The following is a 19,373-nucleotide window of genomic DNA, read 5'->3' on the forward strand; positions in this document are numbered from 1 at the left end:
TATTGTCATGAGTTCATATGATTATTATATACTTTATACATTTTTATTTTACAATAATGTGTATTCATTTATTTCTTCATTTTTCAATCCACTTATTCCAGTTTAGGGTCCTGGGTGGCAGAAGCCTGTCCCAACAGTTCAGGGCACTAAGGGTGAATGACACTGGCCAGGATGTCGTTCCCTCGCAGGGCACACTCACACACACCCACACTCACTCTGACTGGGACAATTTAGATACACCAATGAAAATAACATACACATTTTTGGGATGTGGGAGGAAACCAGTGTACCTAGAGAAAACCCCCCAGGCAAATGTGGGGAGAACGTGCAAACCCCACATAGATAGTGGCCCTGGCTGGGAGGCAACATTTTTTTTTCTCATCAACGTTATAACAAAACATTGAACAAAAGGAGGCCTGGCTATGCTCTCCAAGTTTCTGCAGGAATGGCAAGGGAAAAAATAACCAGTAATATGTAAACATTCAAACTCAGCAGGAGTCATTTTTGCTTGCTTACCCTATGAATATTTGTCCTTGTTTCTTGTTTACAGAGCTTGATTTAGTTTGCATATATATCTCTGAGGGAGGGTGACCCTATTCCAACCTGAAGGACAAATCAGGTTCAATCTATTTTGTTTAAGCATGAGCATGAGATGTGACACAGGCCAATAAGCTCTTAGGGTTTTTTGCAGAGGGTCCTCCTGAGAGACCTTGACTTGCTCTTAAAAAGTAAGTCAAATGCAAGGATGGTCTCTTTTGCTGCAGTACATTTCAAAGCCTGGGTATGATCCCTGAAACTCTGACAACTACCTTAAATTCTAGAATACAGACATTAAAGCAGAAAGAAGGAAAAACAAAACAAAACAAAGCACTTTGATCCTTGTTGACATTGTTTAGGCCCCAGTGAAACCAAATCCGGAATTTCTGCTATCATTTCTTTACATATCTTTAAATCAGTGAACTAAATTGTGATTTTTTTTTTTCTGCAAAAAGTATGATAAGGAAAATGAACATATCTTCTGAACATATTTGTAGGGGACTGAAATTTAATGTAATTCTCATATAAATATAGTGGTAAATGTCACTCAAATAGCCAAGGCTTAAAATGTCTACACTTAACAAATATTCATGGTGAGAAATATTGTATAATTCTACTCCTTTTCCCTAGTGTGTGAGACTAGGGTAACAGCCTCTTTGCTCATTTCTTTCACAATTGGGAGATTTTTATGAAGAGATAAGAGATAAGCTCTATTCTATTTAAATTCTATGGTAAGATACTACTTTTATCAGATTTTTAACCACTTGGCCTTCAGAAATAACAGAAAGCTACCATCAATCATACTTAGTTCATTTTGGTTGGTCAGCAGAAGAGAAGAAAGACTAAAATGCTCCAGCTTTCTTCCCTCACTTACTCACCCAATGATCTAATTCTAACTCATTTTCCTCTCTTCAAATCCCTAAAGAAATACCGCTAAATGGAGAAAGTACAGAGAAAAGGGAAAAGGATAGGAAGGGAAAGAGTGATAAGAAATGAAGCTGAGGAAAGAGGAAGAAAAGTAAACAAACAGGAGAGACCAGAAAGAGTGATATGTATCTTCAGGATATAATTGTAGGGCCAACACATACTGTATATAACTTGCACACCTGTCCTTAGTCAGTAAAAATGCCCACGGAACAGCTCACAAGAAATTAAGCAAACTTGAATTTTTAAAAATGAAAATACTTTATTTCCATGTGGAAAAAAAAAAATGCCCTGGATACATAAGGTGGACTAAGAATGCCATTCCATGTGCTTTAAGGGAGAATCTAGCAGGGATGAACCCAAAGCAGCTTACAGCAGAAAAAAGACATGACGCTTGTCGGATAAAGAACAAAAGGAAATAGAAGTTCTACTAATTTTTTCTTCTTGTGTGGTCTTGGTCAATGTACCTAACCTAACCTTTAATTGTTTATGAAGAATCCTTCATAGGAAAATTCATAGTTAAAGACAGAGTATTGTGGGAAGACTAAATGAGATCACGCACATGAAAAGCATATTGAAATGCATTATGCATATGTTCCATAAATCCTCCAATCTCCTGTCTCAACAGCCCTGAGGTGAAAAGCTTCTGAGACCCACCATTTCCTGTGAGCTGGTGAAGTTTTCCAGCTGGGGTGCAAAGACTCTCACCAGGATTGGCCCAGTGTATTTGCTGAGAAAAAATTAAAGTGAAAGTATCTTGAGTTTATTTAACTTTCTTAACTTTCCCCAAATTATTTTTTCCATGTCATTATTCCTGAACACTACGAGGCCTCTTAACCAGATATGCTCTCTGCTTTCAGAGCAGAACCCAGTTATGAGAAATCAGGCAACTGAGTTAAGACAGTCGGCTTATTGACTGAGAAATAATTAGTATCCCATCAGCTGATTTTCAGTCCAGAAAAGATGCAGGAGATATTTTTCAACTGGAAAGAGGGGGCTGTATTTGAGTCATTGGTATAAAAATATATCAACCTCATCTTTGCCAAATTGTCCGTTCAGTAACTGCCAAGTTCCATTGTTACCATTCTCTGGAGGTGACAAGAGCAAGGTGAATGCTATATCACTACATATCTTCTCGATAGCCTCTTTACAAATGGTATGTGATGCTAGCCTATGCTGCAGTAAGCAACAATCCTCAAATCTCAGAGGCTAAAATAATAAGGCTGGGAATATCCACTGGAGGTCCACCAAGGGCTCTGGCCTTGTCCTTGTTGTCCTCACTCTGTGATCCAGAGTATCAGACAGCAATTAAATAGAACATTGCCCATCACCATGGCAGAGGACAAAGGGAAAGAGTCCTGGGAGGTCTTGTAAAAGCAATTAAATGCCAATTAATTGGCTCTCACAACTTACTAACCATAAATGCCAAGGGGATAAAAATGGAATTTGCCATGGAAGGTGAGGAGTCAGAAGGATTTGGCACAAGCATTGATGACTACCTCCACATTTCACGATGGAAGCAGTCTTAGAACCATTTTCCAAAAAGGCAAACATTTATTACCGAGCAGACACAAAAGTCAATCTTGTGATAATTTATTTGTTTGTTTGTTTATTTATTTATTTATTGTGATCCAGTCTGTCCTAACATCAAGGCAGGAGACATAGTCCTACACGAAGTAGGGAGAACACAGAACCAAAGAATCCCTATCCATGATTTAAAGTTGTTAAATTGCTGAGCTGGGCAGATTATCTGTGTGGTATGACCAGAGTAATTTCAGTGGTGGGGTCAATGACATAGTTTGAACACCTCTCACCTCATGAAACGTTACCTCTATCCAACCATTTGCTGACTATTAATAACAAAATCTTTGCTGTAGATTTCAATAAAGATCTTTGAAAAACTTGGATAGCCACTTATGGCAGATTTCCAAATGCAGACTAATTGCTCTTGGCTGCTAAAGAAGTCACCTTAAGGCCGGGCGTGGTGGCTCACACCTGTAATCCTAGCACTCTGGGAGGCCGAGGCGGGTGGATCGCTCGAGGTCAGGAGTTCGAGACCAGCCTGAGCAAGAGCGAGACCTTGTCTCTACTAAAAACAGAAAGAAATTATCTGGCCAACTAAAATATATATAGAAAAAGTTAGCCGGGCATGGTGGCGCATGCCTGTAGTCCCAGCTACTCGGGAGGCTGAGGCAGTAGGATCTCTTAAGCCCAGGAGTTTGAGGTTGCTGTGAGCTAGGCTGATGCCACGGCACTCACTCTAGCCCAGGCAACAGAGCGAGACTCTGTCTCAAAAAAAAAAAAAAAAAAAGTCACCTTAAAACTCAGTGGCAAATCGTAATAGACTTACATTTCTCATGCATCTATAAACTTCCACTCATCTCAAGTGAGTTTCTTATCCATATGAGGGTTGGCTGGGCTGCACAGGTCTCTCTTCTTTTTCCAAGGAATAACAGGCATCCAGGAATGTCTTTTTCTGCCTACAGAATAAGCACAAGAACTCAACTAGAGACATGCAAGTTTCTCTTGAGGCCTAGGCTCAGAAGTGGCACACTGTCACTTCTATCTCCTTTATTGGGCCAAAGCAAGCTACATGGCCAAGTCCAGCGTCAAAAGGTAGAGAAGTTCTCTCCCTAATCATAGTGGGAAGTTATTACAATGTTGCATAGGAAGGAGATGGATAGGAGAAGAAATACAGAATAATTATGTTATTTACTGAGATTTGGCACATGCCTCTAGGGAATAGATGAAAGTTAACTCACATACTCATGCATCATATTGTTTTTCATACTAAATAGTTTTAAGTTTCAAAATTCCCACTGCCTACAGTGAATTCTGATGTGCGCAGAAGCTCACCACCTGACTCCCAGCCAAGGTCTCTGGCAATCACTGCTTTAGTAAAAATCTGTGTTTTCTGACGGCTCCAAAGTGTGGTGAAGCAGAACAAAGGAAAGGAATTAGACCATGCTTCCAGCAACTTAAAACAGAAAAAGGATTCAAGATAAAGGGCTTAATTCTATAGCTATTTTGAGTCCATATCAAAGAAAGTCTATTCGCAGAACATGGAATAAAAAAGTTACATACATTTTGTCCTCTTCATGTATAAAATTATACTAGATGATTTATATTTCTTTGATTGTACATCTGCAGTTCTTACTTTGTAGAGACTAGGTTAATAGGAAAAAAAAAATGATTCCCAGTGAGATAGTAAAAATCAGTGAGCTGGAATGTTGTTATAGAGTAAATAAATTACAGAAAGAATAAAAAGATTCTGAAGAGAATTTTAGCTTTGCTTGAGATCTGGTCAAATTGTCACCATAAAAGCCTGTTGGTGAAAAATGGGTATGATGAGTGACAAGGTGCTAAATTCCTCTGCACAGAGAGTCTCAGAATAAACTAGAATAGCACTTGTGATTATCTTGATAACTGTAAGATGTATCATCATTTTCTTTGAATTTTATTAAGCAATTTTAAAGCTATTGGCAGCAGATAAAAGCTGATACCAGGACTGAGTCCATGTTGGTTTCTGCCATGCAAAGAAGATCTAACAGTGATTTTGTACAGGAAGCATATGCCCTCTTAATTACACAAAGCATTAAGTTACTTACAGAAGAATCGTGAACCATATGGCCCATTACAATCAGAAGTCAGAAGGTAATGGAAACTAGGATTTCTGTGCTTTCTAACTACATGGAGATGCCATGCAATGAGGGATTCTTTATTACAAGCCAGGAACCAGTGCAGAATTTCATCTTTTCATTTGGCTCATTCAAAAGCATTATTCTAAGAAAGACCAGGGGAGTGCAGCACCCACTTTGGTCATTTTGACCTAATTTTTCCTATCTCTGGAACAGTACTTACTAGATTGCAGCATGATGTCACTATTTATTCACTGAAATCTAGGCTCTTCTAGGTCAGGGGCTCTAGCTTATGCAGCTGGGTTTATCTATCCTTAGTCCTAGCCAACTCTCCAATGTCTCTAAGACTAAAATTTATCCCAAAACAAACATTGTATTCTTATTGAGAAAGCTGACATTTTGTATAAAGAAAGATTTTTATGAATATCAGTCATATAGTGGATCCTAAAGATGAAGGAAAATTGAATGTCCAGAAAGTATGTACCGCATTAGAGGATAAAAATGAACCAAGTAGCTTTACGTTGAACTTGATATCGAAACTAGGATTAATTTTTAAGATCTAGCTTTCAAAAATGACTGTAATATGTCATTATATTTTCTAAATCACAAGAACCCTATACTTATGGTACATCCTCAAGTACATAATGTTGGAAAAGGTTTAGTTTTAGATTTTACAATACATAATTGGTTATTATCCTCATGAAGATGCAGCCAACAAGAAAAAAGGTGATCCTTGGCTTTGACTCTGTGTGTGGTGTTGAGAAGTTAAAAAAGGTCAAAGTGGTGGCCTTCTATTTTGCTTTGGAAAGAGTGCCAAAATGTTGGGGGGTGGGGAGGATTTCAAAAGCACAATAATCCTCATCACATAAAAGAATTTCATTTAATTCTTTTATTAAATGCAAGAAGATATTAAAGATACCTTCCTGTGCTTTTATCCTATATAAAATGCGTCTTGGAAAAATTGACTTTGTTCTATCCCTGAAACATCAGAATGACATTTTCAAACAAAGGAGAGCATCTAAATGGATATCACTAATTCTTTTAACAAATAAAGATGGAAATTATTTAAAATGATTATTTTGCAAATCTGTGACATTAAGTAGCCTTTTTAATTTCAAAAATATGCCATGGGCCATCTCACGTGATAATAATTTTAATATATGTTAAGTCAAAAATGGATGATAAAAATGTATTATGAAATCAATAGCTCTTAGAAATGTATTTAATTTATTAAATACCATACCATAAAATTACATGTTTATGTATTTGTAAAAATAGTGTATGTGTGTATACTACATACTGTACATATTATACAAGCAGACATTTTTAGCATGCATATACGTTTAAAGAATGCTTGTAAAAATTTGATGTCTGTCTCTTCTCCAAGCTCCACATGTTAAGATTCATTGCAAGGGAACTGTATAAGAAAGTAACACAAAGGCATCAGTTTGTTCAAATGTGGGACTTCATTGATTATATTTCATTTTCGTTTGCCAAATGTGACCATGACATTTAGCAATTCCATTTCACTGGGTTTGGGGTTATGAAAAGACTGTCTTCTTGAAATGAATTCCCAGATTCACCGCTACAGTAACCACTGCCATGGAAGCCCAGGGGATCTCAGAGCACACCTGCTTGTGTTGCATTTATATAAATGAGTATAAAAATTTGAAGGATGACTTTACATGTGGTCTCCACATTTAGATAAGTCTCAAGGAGTGGAAAATTATGGAAGATGGTGAAGAATTACAGTGAAGTACATGGCAAAGGGCTTCCTCAAATGTAAATAAACATATTATTTAGTTTTAGAATTGTTTTTATAAAATGGACAATTATGACAAAAAGAAATCTTTGAAATTTAAGTAATTAGAAGACAAAAATAAAAGCAACCAAGTACAGACTTGAAATCTTATGACCCTTTAGGACAAGAACATTTTGCATAGGCTATCGTATAATAAAAATATTTGTAGTGTATAAAGTCTTCCATAATCTGGTCGGAGCCCTGTGGTACATTTCTGCTGTTATCTACCATATTCTTCATTTTGGCTGTCCCAAACTACAAGCAAATATCAAAATTAACAGCCTTATGCCACCTTCACACCTGCTGCGCCTTGAATTCTCTTGATAACCTCCTACTCGTATTTCAATCCCAGATTAAATGACCCCATTTCATGAAGCCTATCAGAGCATTCATTTCTGCCCTTCCTCCCACAGTACCACGTACTTCCTCTCCTGTAGCTTTTGTGATGTATCAAAGACAAGACTGTTCACTCTCCTGATGAGATTGTGAACCTCTAAGTGTAGAGAACATGTGTCACTTACCTTTGCATTTCTAGTGCCAACACACACTAGATCGTTTAGAGGCCTGTTGAGTAAAATGTGTGTATTTGAAAACAAACTGGTCAATTTATGACAGATGGGAAGTGAATATCAAGGATATACTATTTCTAACAAATTTAAAGTGTGGAGAAAATTTTCAACTCCTCTATTATAATCTCTATTTAATATAAAATGGTATTTTTCAAAGGGATGACATCTAGCTCTTTAAATCTACATATAAGTGAGGCAATCAGGCTATCATATTTTGCCTCTATAATTTTAATAGATTATATGGAGGTATTTATCTTTCTAATGTAAATCCTTAGCCTCATACAGCCTATAAGCCCCCTGAGAGCATAGTCCATGCTACAGAACTTTGTATCTCAACAAACCAACTCAATAATCCACAAAAATAAACACCAAAAACTACTTACTGATATTGTTTTTGATGATATGTACATTGACTTTATCCTCTAATTTTAATACAGTGGTCTCTCCTCATCCATGGGGTAATATGGTCCAAGAACCTCAGTGGATACCTGAGACCAGGGATAGAACCAAATCCTATATATATCATGTGTCTCCTAAACATAGACACCTATGATGAAGTTTAATTTATAAAATAGGGACAGTAAGAAATTAATAACAATAACTAATAATAAAACAGAACAATTATAACAATATGCTAGCATCACTACTCTTATATTTTGGGGCAATTATTAAGTAAAATAAGAGTTTCCTTGAACAAAAGCACTGGGACACTGAAACAGTTGACCTGATTACCAAGACAGCTTCTAAGTAACTAATGGGTGGAGAGTGTGGACAGTGTGTATACACTAGACTTAGGGATGATTCACATCCTGGGTGGGACAGGATGGGATGGGGAGATTTCATCATGTTCCTCCGAATGGTGTACAGCTTAAAACTTATAAACTATTTCTTGAATTTTTTTTCAATTTTAAATACAGTTATATTTAAGACATTGCATTTTCCACTTATAATACAGTGATTATAAGGTGCAATGCTATTTCCTTCCCCTGTGCACATGTTCCATATTCAAGTATTAGGAATTCCCAATAATTTACTATAGCAGATCAACTTTAACACATTGACTGCGACGCTAGAGAAAAAATTTTATTCCCTAGGACCATGGTGTTTTATTAAAACAAAACGACCCTTTGTAATTTGCTATTTTTTATTGTTTTCTGTGTGTGAGTTATATGCAATGCAATCCATATTTTTAGAATGAAATTTTCTATATTAATTGTAACAATAAGAACATCAACAAGTAAGATTGTCATGAACCAACTGCAGGATTTTGCTTCACGAGGCCCCGGGCTCAAAACTAGCCTGAGTTAAATACAACTCACAAGGCAGTCAATGTGTTAAATCTGTCACAGAATTTGTTACAAATTTGGGTCCTTCAATGTTTTAACTATGTGAAACAATGCAACATCTGTATTTGTGGGGTTGGCTTTATCAAGCTCTTCAGCGGTGGGCCCTGAGGAAGCACAACCAGAGGGAAGAGCTTGGCCGCCAGTGAACCCCCTAGGCATTCCTCCTGGCACGCCTCCAGCATTCTGGTACAGCTTGGTAATGATGGGGTCATAAACTTTCTCCAGCCCTTTCTGCTGATGTTCAAATTCTTCCTTTTCTGCTGTCTGGTTCTTATGGAGCAAGTAGATGATTTCATTACACTTGTAAAGAATCTTCTCTTTGTCCTCATCATTGAACTTGCCTTTGAAGTTTCTTATCTTCAACAGTTGTTTTCATGTCGAATGCATAGAATTCAAGTGAAATCTTGGATTACACCTGGTCCCTCTACTTCTCAACTTCAACTTTGTACTTCTCAGCTTCCTGGACCATATGCCCAATGTCTTCCTTGCTCAAATGGTGCTTGTCATTAGTGATGTTAATCTTGTACTCTTCCCATACTCTTAGCTACAGCAGAGATGTTGAGGATTCCATTGCCATCAATATGAAAGTGACTTCAATCTGAGGAACACCACGGGGTGCAAGAGGTATGCCTGTTAGCTCGAACTTGCCAAGCAGGTTGTTATTTTTGGTCATGGAACACTTGCCTTCAAAAACCTGAATGACCACACCAGGCTTATTGTCAGAGTAGGTAGTGAAGGTTTGTGTCTGTTTGATAGGAATGATAGTATCATGCTTAATGAAGACAGCCATAACTCCACCAGCAGTTTCAATACCAAGGGAAAGAGGAGTGATATCCAAGAGTAGTGAATCTCTAACATCTTTAGATTTTTCTCCAGGTAGGATGGCCGCCAGGGCAGCTGCACAATAAGCAACAGCCTTGTCAGGGTTGATGCTCTTACTCAGTTCTTTTCTACAGATGAAGTTTTGTAAAAGTTGCTATATCTTGGGGATATAGCAACCAGGACAATATTGTGGATCTGTGACTTGTCTAGTTTGGCATCTTGAAGGGCTTTCACTATGGGGCACAGTGTGTCACAGAACAGGTCAGCATTCAGTTCTTCAAATAAGGCATGGATAAGGGAGGTATAGAAATCAATTCCTTCCAATAGAGAATAGATCTGAATACTGGCCTGGGTGCTGGAAGAGAGAGCATGCTTAGCACATTCACAAGCAGTATGGATGCTTGTGGTGTTAGATAGCTCTCTTGTTCTAGCTGATGGACTTATGCTGGGCTTGAACTAAGCAATAAAATGATTGACCATTTGATTGTCGAAGTCTTCTCCACCTAAGTGGGTATCTCCAGCTGTGGATTTGACCTCAAAGATTTCATCCTCAATAGTGAGGACCGACACATCAAAAGTGCCACCTCCTAGGTCAAAGATCAGCACATTTCTTTCAGCTCCAACCTTTTTGTCTAAGTCATAAGCAATAGCAGAAGCAGTTGGCTCATTGATAATCCTATATACATTGAGACCAGCAAATGGTTCCAGCATCTTTGCTAGCCTGATGGTGAGAATCATTAAAGTAAGCTGGTGCTATGACCACAGCATTGGTGACATTCTTCCAAATACAAGTTTCTGTGATTTCCTTCATTTTTGTCAAAACCATAGATGACATCTTGTGTTGATAGAACCTTTTTGTCTCTCCCTTGTATTCTACTTGGACCTTGGGCCTGCTGGCATCACTCACCAGCATGAGGGGCCAATGCTTCATGTCAGACTGGACAACATCATCAAATCTGCAACCAGTCAGATGTTTGGCATCAAACACCATTGTGGTAGGGTTCATTGCAACTTGATTCTTTGCAGCATCACCAATCAATCATTTGGTATCAGTAAAGACAGCATTTACTAGCTTGAGGGGTTCAGTTTCCCTGATCATTGGCAATTATCTCTACTTTTCCATGCTAGAAGACATTCACACAAGACTAAGTGGTACCAAGAATTAATAACAATTGCATGTCCCTTAGACATGGTTGTTTGCATGTAGGCCCAGATGGGCTTGCTCACAATTCCCAGAAGCTGCTGTTGTGTTTGAGACCCAAATCTTCCATTTAAGATGTTTGGGCCATGGTTGATTGTAGGTGTCTGAAACCTTGGAAAGCTAAGCTGCAATGAGGGGACTACTGTATAATGTAAATAATCGTATGATGTTTTTCTCTTATTCTGACACCTTTGTGTTCTCCAGTTCAGTTAATCATCACAGAGTATTTGCTGCTTTATCCAAATGCCCTTTCCAGCCCATTTTGCTGAGAATATTTTACTTATATTTAAAGGTTTGGTTTATGCCTTTCCAAGAAAATTGTCTTGGGCCATTTCCAGCCTCTACCCCAAGCTAAATTAGGCACTCTTAACTCTGTCCTCCCACTTTACTTAATACGCAATACAGGCATTGCAATGAATTGTAATTGTTATCACAAAATACGACTCCCTTATTTCAAAAGGGCCATGTGTTCTTCATTTGTATGTCCCCACAGCCTAACACAGTACTCTGCACATTGTAGATTCTCAATAAACGTGGATTTGATAAATGGATGATGTTAAAGAAAAACACACACATTACATCAGTGCAGTGTGGTTGGTTCAGTAGCATCATATGACCATATAAGTAAAACACCATGCACAAAACCAAATGTATAAACACTGCTCCCAAATTACTGTTTGATCATTGTATAACACCTGAGTCTTAAGCGTAAGCTTAAATATCCTGAATACAGTAGGAACTCAATAAATAATTAGAAAAAATGATAAAAAGGTGATGCTATCAAATTGACTACTTATTCCAAATCTGATCTTTTTGAGAAAAATATATTCACATCAAAGTAAATATCATTGACATTTAAAATTCAAAGATAAAAAATATATTCAGGGTTATTATACCATATGTTATTAGGATATAAATACCCCTGCTTGCATGGCATGCTATAGAAATTGGGAAGAAAGTTTACATTTACACATCAATGTGAAAGTCACCAAAAGGAGCAGTTATAGGAGAAAAGCTTTACTAATCTTAAGAGGAAAAAGAGAAATTCTTTGAAGCCATATTGTTTGGTAAAAGTCTATACTTGGATGAATAAAAATGGAATGCAGTTTGTTCTTAAATATACTTATTATTTAAAAAAATCTTTAAGTTTGGTCTAACTGCCACCTTATCTTTAAGCAGCTTGGAACATAGCTCATAACATAAATTAAAAGACAATTTTTCTGTTTTACAAAAAGCAGAAAATCTTTGACATTGGCTTGTCAGAGGTCCCAAATTCATGGCCAGCAAACCATAGGACATATGGACATATATATATATATTTGCTCTTTGCTATATCAAACAGTTCAAAAGAGTCTTGAACATAGGCAGATGGTAACCCAACCAGCCAAGCACCTCTTGCCTTGTAACATGTTACTTCATCTGCCGGCTCCTGACCTGAATTTGAGTTTGTGACCACTGCCTTAAAGTCTACTTCTCCTTCAGATTTTTTTTTAAGTTATCAAATACTAGATCTGTTCCATCTTTTCTGTTTTGCCTTTCTCCTGTACCAGACTTCTAATTTATTGTATACCAGACAGTTGTGTACAACAGAGTCCTGGATGCTCTTTTCTTCTCTTCATATTCCACTTTAGCTTTTATAGATTTATGTACCCTCTCTATGCAGATGGCTCCAAATGCAATTCTCAATACAAAGTCCTCTCTTGGTCTCTGGACCCACACACTCTGCTTCATACCTATGTCTCTTTTCAAAACCTTTTAAGCATCTGGAATATATCACTAGTATGTCTAAAACTAAACTTTGAGTTTCGTCTTCCTTGATTCTCCCTTGCCTACAGTGTTCTTCCTATCCATAAATGTTAATTCCATCTACCAATGTGCTCATGCCAAAAGCCTGGGAGTTATCTCACACATCTCTCTCTCCTTAAGCCTTTACATCCAATTCACTTAATCTCATTGATTCCACTCCCAATTAGGAGACAAGTTCATCCATTCTTTTAAAATCTCTATCACTAAGTTTTTATCCCTGCCACCATGTCTCTTCTAAGCAGTTGATAGCTACAAAGCTAGTTACCTTGTTTTTACTCCAGGACGATTTCCACATGGCAGTGAGAAAGACACTTTTTAAAATTCAGATTGAATCAAGTCACTCTTTCCTGCTTGAAATATTGAAATGGCTTCCCAGGGGAGATAGAAGAAATTCAAAAACATTCTAGGCACTTCTAGTCTGGGTCTGCCAACCTCATCATTATTAATCTCCTTCTGTTTTCTCTCTTGAAATCTAAACTCTAACTCTATTAATATGTCTCAGATCTTAGAAGGCTTTATTCTCTTTCCTGCCACAAGACCTTCATGGACGCCCTTTTGCTTAGAATCTTCCTTCTCAATATTTCACCTTGTGAACTCTTGCTCATCCACCAGACTGTCCTTCATATCCATTATTATGCTATGTATGTCTCTGTCTAGCAGTTTATCTATATGTATCTCTGTATATGTAGAAGTATATCCTACATTTATGGAATTTTTGAGGCCTGTCACCACCCATATACCCGTTTGTGTGCAAACGTCCTTCCTGTCCAGTACAACAGGGTCAATTCCACAGGAAAAAAATTAGACTGGCTCCATTTTTTTCATCATGGTATACTTGGTGTTCGGCATCATACCTGAGATGTAATAAACATTTAAATATGGTTATTGAATAAATAGCAAAAATCAATTTGGGAAAAAGAATTGTTTAGTGGAAAACTGGTTGGAAATTCATTTTATATAAAATAATTTTGGAATATATTACAATGAAATGATTTCTCCCTCTAATGTACTACATTTGCATGTATGTATTACATCTGTATCACATCTTCCTCCTGACAGTTAAGAAATTGTGGTGTGGAAAGATTTTACTTGTCCAAGGTGACAGAAAATGTTAAAAAACATCAAGAAAATCACTGACTGAAATTTTAAATAATAGTGATGAAACAAATAAAACAGAAATTAACCTGAAAATTATGAGTATTTATATTTATTCGTAAAACTATAATGTAGATATGGTCAGATATGTCAGAAGAACATAACTGAATTCTGAAGGGAGAAGGTGCTAACAGTGTATTTCTAAATGCGCTCTCATCCAGGTACTCTCAGGTTTACTACTGTGTGGCCATATTCACATGAAGTCCTTTGTTTTGCAGATACATGGGAAAGAAACATTTCCATTCTTTTAATATAACTTTGGCAGCTTAAGTAAAACCTTAAAAACACTTCACATATTTTTTCCTCTTGGTCTTGAAGTCATATGTTAATGAAACGTATTCTTTACATAGGTTTTCTCCACATTCCTTGTTTGAGTAAATCAGGTAAGATAGAATTTAACTGAGGTCTGTTTCAATGCTAAAAAGAATTGGCTCAAAGTTTTTGAATAAATTTTATAGGGCTCAGATTCCATTCAGGGAGAAAAAAAAAGAGGCTTTTGACTTAATTATAGAACAATTACTTGGTAACATTTATTTCAATTCCATCTTTAACAGTTTGTTTAAAAACACAGCCAAAACATTCTGACTACCTCTCAAGATTGGAACAAGAAATTCTTCTATAGAAAACATAGATATTTCCAAACTAGGAATTGTTTGCTCTTTGAAGTGTTTATAAATTTTTTGTTGGCAAATGTTGAACTTATTATAAACATTCCTGAATAATGCAGTGTCAAGACTATGTTTGAGCTATTTGTGTTATTATAAATGTTGCATTTTTACTTTGCATCTATTACAACAAGAAAGCCAAGTTCTGAGAATTCCCTTGCCTCAGAGCTTCCTATAAGAAAAACAGCAGAAACTACTTATAAACAAATTTTCTCCACACCCTCTATAGATGCCTAAACTTGCTGAAGAAAGTAAGCTTGGGACTCAGAATAAGAGATAATAGAAAAAAAAAATGCTTTCAGAAATAATGAGAAAATTTAAAAACAGAAATGTTTTCTCTGAATATAAGCAGAGTATAAGATGCCTAGTGGTCTGTGATGCACTCCCCAGTTGTCACTGGTCACAGGGAATTGTCCAAAGCCTCAGAGAAGAATGGCTGCATAGTGTACATAGAGAGGTTATCCCCAGTCTGGAGCTCCCAGCTTTGTTAAAAATCTCCACAGGTCAAGAATGGCATAGAAACTGCCAAACGATGAACATGAGGAGAAAAATGGGGTAAGAGACTTTCAGTGTAGGCATTGCTTTCGATTTTGAAGCTGAAGGTAAAAATAACAGAAAATGGTTATATATATATTTGGAGACAGGGTCTTGTGCTGTCACCTGGGCTAGAGTACAGTGGCATCACCATAGTTCACTGTAACCTCAAACTCCTGGGCTCCAGCAATCCTCCTTCCTCAGCCTCCCAAGCAGCTGGTACGACAGGCACACGCCACCATGCCTGACTAATTTTTCTCTTTTTTGTAGAGTCGGGCTCTTGCTCTTTCTCAGGCTGGTCTCGAACTCCTAGCCTCAAACAATCCCTCTGCTTTGGCCTCCCAAAGTGCTACAATTACATGTGTGAGCCACCATGCCCATCCTATATTTCAATTAATATATCATGGCTTAAAATTTTTAAGAAAACTTAATGCTACATGTTATGGACCAAGTGTGTCTTCCCAAAATTCTCATGTTAAAAGCTAAATCTCAATGTAATGGTATTTGGAGGTGGGGTCTTTGGGAAATGATCAGGTCATAAGAGTGGAGCCCACGTGAATGGGATTAGCGCCCTTATAAAAGAGACCCCAGAGAGGTCCTCTGTGCCCTCTACCATGAAAAGACAAATGAAAAGAGAACTGTCTATAAACCCAGAAGTGGGCCCTTACCAGATACTGAATCCACCGGTGCCTTGATCTTAGACTTTGCAGATGCCAGAACTGTGAGAAATAAATTTCTGTTGTTTACAAACCACCCAGTCTATGCTATTTTTATTATAGCTCCCCCAAATGGACTAAGACACGACCAACCTTGACTATCTAACCACAATAAAGTACTATTTTGATACATTATGAATATTTTGCCTAAGTCATACTATTTGGAATAGAATTAACATATATGTTTAATTAGACAAGATGCTAAGACTGCTGGTCAGAAGATCAGACTAGGTAGGGACTATGCAGCTGCAGGATGAGTAATCTGGATAATTAATTTGTATTAATTTTATTAACTAAAATAGATGACATCACCTGACCTTGAATCCATGCAGCTCACAGGTAGAGGACATTACAAAATTAGTTTATTAGTGAATATGAAAAATAAGTCAAATATGACCGAAATATGATCATACAGGCTTTAAAAATCCTGTATCCTAAATGAATTGAACTAATTGATGTACTCCTTGAACCTCTGCAAACTTTGACTTTTTGAGGGTGTTTCTTCTACATATATTTTATTGAAAGAGATCTCATTTAGGATCAAGACACACAGGCACTCAATCAATACATACTGAAAGAATAAGTGAATTATACTGATAATAAATTATCATTGTAAATTATTCAAAAACTTTCCAAATACTTAGGAAAAAATATAAAACCTCCCCTTCCTCCTTCCTCAGGAGAAGCACAGTCAAGTTAGTGTGTTCATCCTTCTTGTTCTTTCCATGTTTTGCACAAACATGTACATGTTCGTGTGCACATATTTTTATCTAAATGAGTCACAGTACATATTTTTCTGTAACTTGCTATTTTGGGTTCAACTGAGTTCCCCAAAAGATATGTTGAAGTCCTAACCTATAGCACCTGTGAATGTCAACTTACTTGGAAATAGAGTCTTTATAGACGTAATCAAGTTACTATGAGATTGTTAGTGTGGACCTTAATCCAATAAAACTGGTGAAGAGTCACAGACACAGAGATGCACAGGGGGGATGTCATGTGATGATGGAAGTAGAGATTGGAGTGTTACATATAGAAGCTTAGAAATGCCAACTATTGCTACTAGAAGCTAGGAAAAGACAAGGAGGGATCTCCCATAGAGGCTTCAGAGGGAGTATGGCCTCCACGATGTTGATTTTGACTTCTAGCCTTCAGAACTGTGAAATACTTCCTGTTTGTTACAGGCTACATAGTTGTGGTAATTTGTTATAGCAGTCCTAAGAAATTAATATACTTGCTTTTTCATTAATAATACACTGTGGACATTATTTCTAGTTTCCATGACAGTGTATACAGGTCTTAACTATTTTTTGTACAATAACACTTACTCCAAAGCATTTTTAATATACTTTTTTTTTTTTTGTTCAAAGCTAGAGAATGGAAAGCACTTTTTGAAATTTCTTTTTAAACATATTTTATGTTTTAAAATAAGCATGCTTTGCCAATGGTGAATGTACTTTAACATCAAACATTGCAAAACATACATCAAAATTCCAAAGTTCCATAAATATGAACATAGCCAAATATGTGCTCCCAGATTTTCATTTAAATAATATTGTGAACTTTCTTATTGTGCCTGAAATTTAAAACATTGCATTGAATCAGCCTATCACCAGTAAATTATTTGTGTATAGTAATAATTCTGTCTCTCTATCTCTCTTTCTCTCTGTCTCTTTTTTTTTTTTTTTTTGGTACTTTAATTTTTCCTTGATGTGTAATAAAGGTCATAAGGGTACTACTGAGTGAATTTCCATAAACATAAGCCAGCCACATCCATACACAAAGAAGATGGATCAAAAAGGCAAATGTTACCAGCATCCTGGACCATTCTCTTCCTTCCCACTTGTCATTACCAACACCAGTCCAAAATGTTGTGTGTTTCTGTCATAACCAAAAACTGTTTGGTGATTAAGTTTCATCTGAGCATCAATATTTCTAAATGTTCTAATTACTGATCCATAGGCCCTCCTGGGCCCCGCTCAATTCTCCAACTCACTCCCTGCCCTTTGCTGCCTCCCACTCTGTGCTCCAGCCACACCAAGGCCACTATAATCCCAGAATCCTTCCTTTCACTCCTTTGTCCCTAAATCATTGCACATGCCATTTGTTCCTTAAGCACCTTTCCTCAATCTCAACCCACCCCCATCCAATTCTCTCCTTTCTGCCTTGATAATATTTGTACATATTTAACCATCTTATGCCCAGAAAGTTAGCCCTGGTCTCTTTTTATGTTTGTTTTTTCTTTTTTTTTTAATTCCCATATATTTAGGGGGCATGAGTGCAATTTTATTACATGGGTATTTGTACAGAAGCGAGATCTGGGCTTTTAGTTATACCCATCACCGAAATAATGCACATTGTACCCAATGGGTAATTTTTTATTACTCACCACCCTTCCACTCTCCCATTTTTGGAGTCTCCAATGTCTATTATTCTGCTCTGTATGACCGTGCATACCCAGAGTTTAGCTCCTACTTGTGAGTGATAACATGCTATATTTGGTTTTCCATTCCTAACTTACTTCACTCAGGATAATGGCCCCAAGTTCTATCCAAGTTGCTGCAAAAGACTATTTCATTCATTTTTATAACTGAGTACTATTCCATGGCACACATATATATATATATACACACACACCCACACACACCACATTTTCTTTATCCACTCATCAGTTGGAGGACACTTAGGTTGATTCACATCCTTGTACTTGTGAATTGTGATGTGATGAACATTAGGGTGCAGGTGTCTTTTTAGTAAAATGACTTCCTTTGGGTAGATATCCAGAAGTGAGATTACTTGATTGAATGGTAGGTCTACTTTTAGTTCTTTGAAGAATCTCCATACTATTTGCCACAGGGTTTTTATTAATTTGCATTTCCACCAATAGTGTATAAGTGTTCCCTTTTCACTGCATCTGCAAAAACATCTATTGTTTTTTTGACTTTTTAATAATGACCATTTTTACAAGAGTAAGATAGTATTTCATTGTGGCTTTAATTTGCATTTCCCTGATGATTAGTAATATTGAGCATTTTTTTCCATATCTTTCTTGGCCATTTGTATACCTTATTTTGAGAAATGTTTGTTCATGTTGTTTGCTCACTTTTTAATGAGGTTACTTGTTTTTTTTTTATTGCTGAGTTGTTTGACTCTGGATCTTAGTCTTTCATCAAATGCATATCTTGTGAATATTTTCTCCTATTCTATATGTTGAATATTTACTCTATTGGTTATTTCTTTTGCTAAACTTACCTGGAAGAAGAGATATCATGATCACGAGGGTGGTTTTCCCAGGCTGAGGCTTATCCATTGTACTCCGGATGTGCTGACCCCAGCAATTTCCCCAAATGTGGGAAACTTGGCTACATAATTTGTGGTAGTGGGGGACTATGTGTGCTTTCTCCCCTGATAAGAGAAATTGTTTTCTATAAAATAAAAAAAGAAAAAGATTATTTCTTGTGCTGTGTGGAATCCTTTTAGTTTAATTAAGTTTGATTTGTTTATTTTTGTTTTTGTTGCATTTGCTGTTGGGGTCTTACTCATAAATTCTTTGCCTAGGCTAATGTCCAGAAGAGTTTTTCCTAGGTTTTCTCTCAGAATTTATATGACTTCAAGACTTACATTTAAGTCTTTAATTCATCTGGAGTTAATTATTGTAT

At 36.8% G+C, this 19,373-nt stretch overlaps 1 non-coding gene and 1 pseudogene across 1 annotated transcript; one reads left to right on the top strand and one right to left on the bottom strand.

The window, feature by feature from the left end:
* Positions 1 to 8,824: 8,824 nt before the first annotated feature.
* On the bottom strand, positions 8,825 to 10,828 carry LOC138398630 (heat shock cognate 71 kDa protein pseudogene; annotated as a pseudogene).
* Positions 10,829 to 18,958: 8,130 nt separating this feature from the next.
* LOC138380942 (U1 spliceosomal RNA) lies at positions 18,959 to 19,122 on the top strand. The gene has a single exon (XR_011232919.1). It is a non-coding gene; the product is annotated as a U1 spliceosomal RNA (small nuclear RNA).
* The last annotated feature ends 251 nt before the right edge of the window (positions 19,123 to 19,373 follow it).

This window comes from Eulemur rufifrons, chromosome 2 (genome assembly GCF_041146395.1).
Source record: "Eulemur rufifrons isolate Redbay chromosome 2, OSU_ERuf_1, whole genome shotgun sequence".
Taxonomy (NCBI): domain Eukaryota; kingdom Metazoa; phylum Chordata; class Mammalia; order Primates; family Lemuridae; genus Eulemur; species Eulemur rufifrons.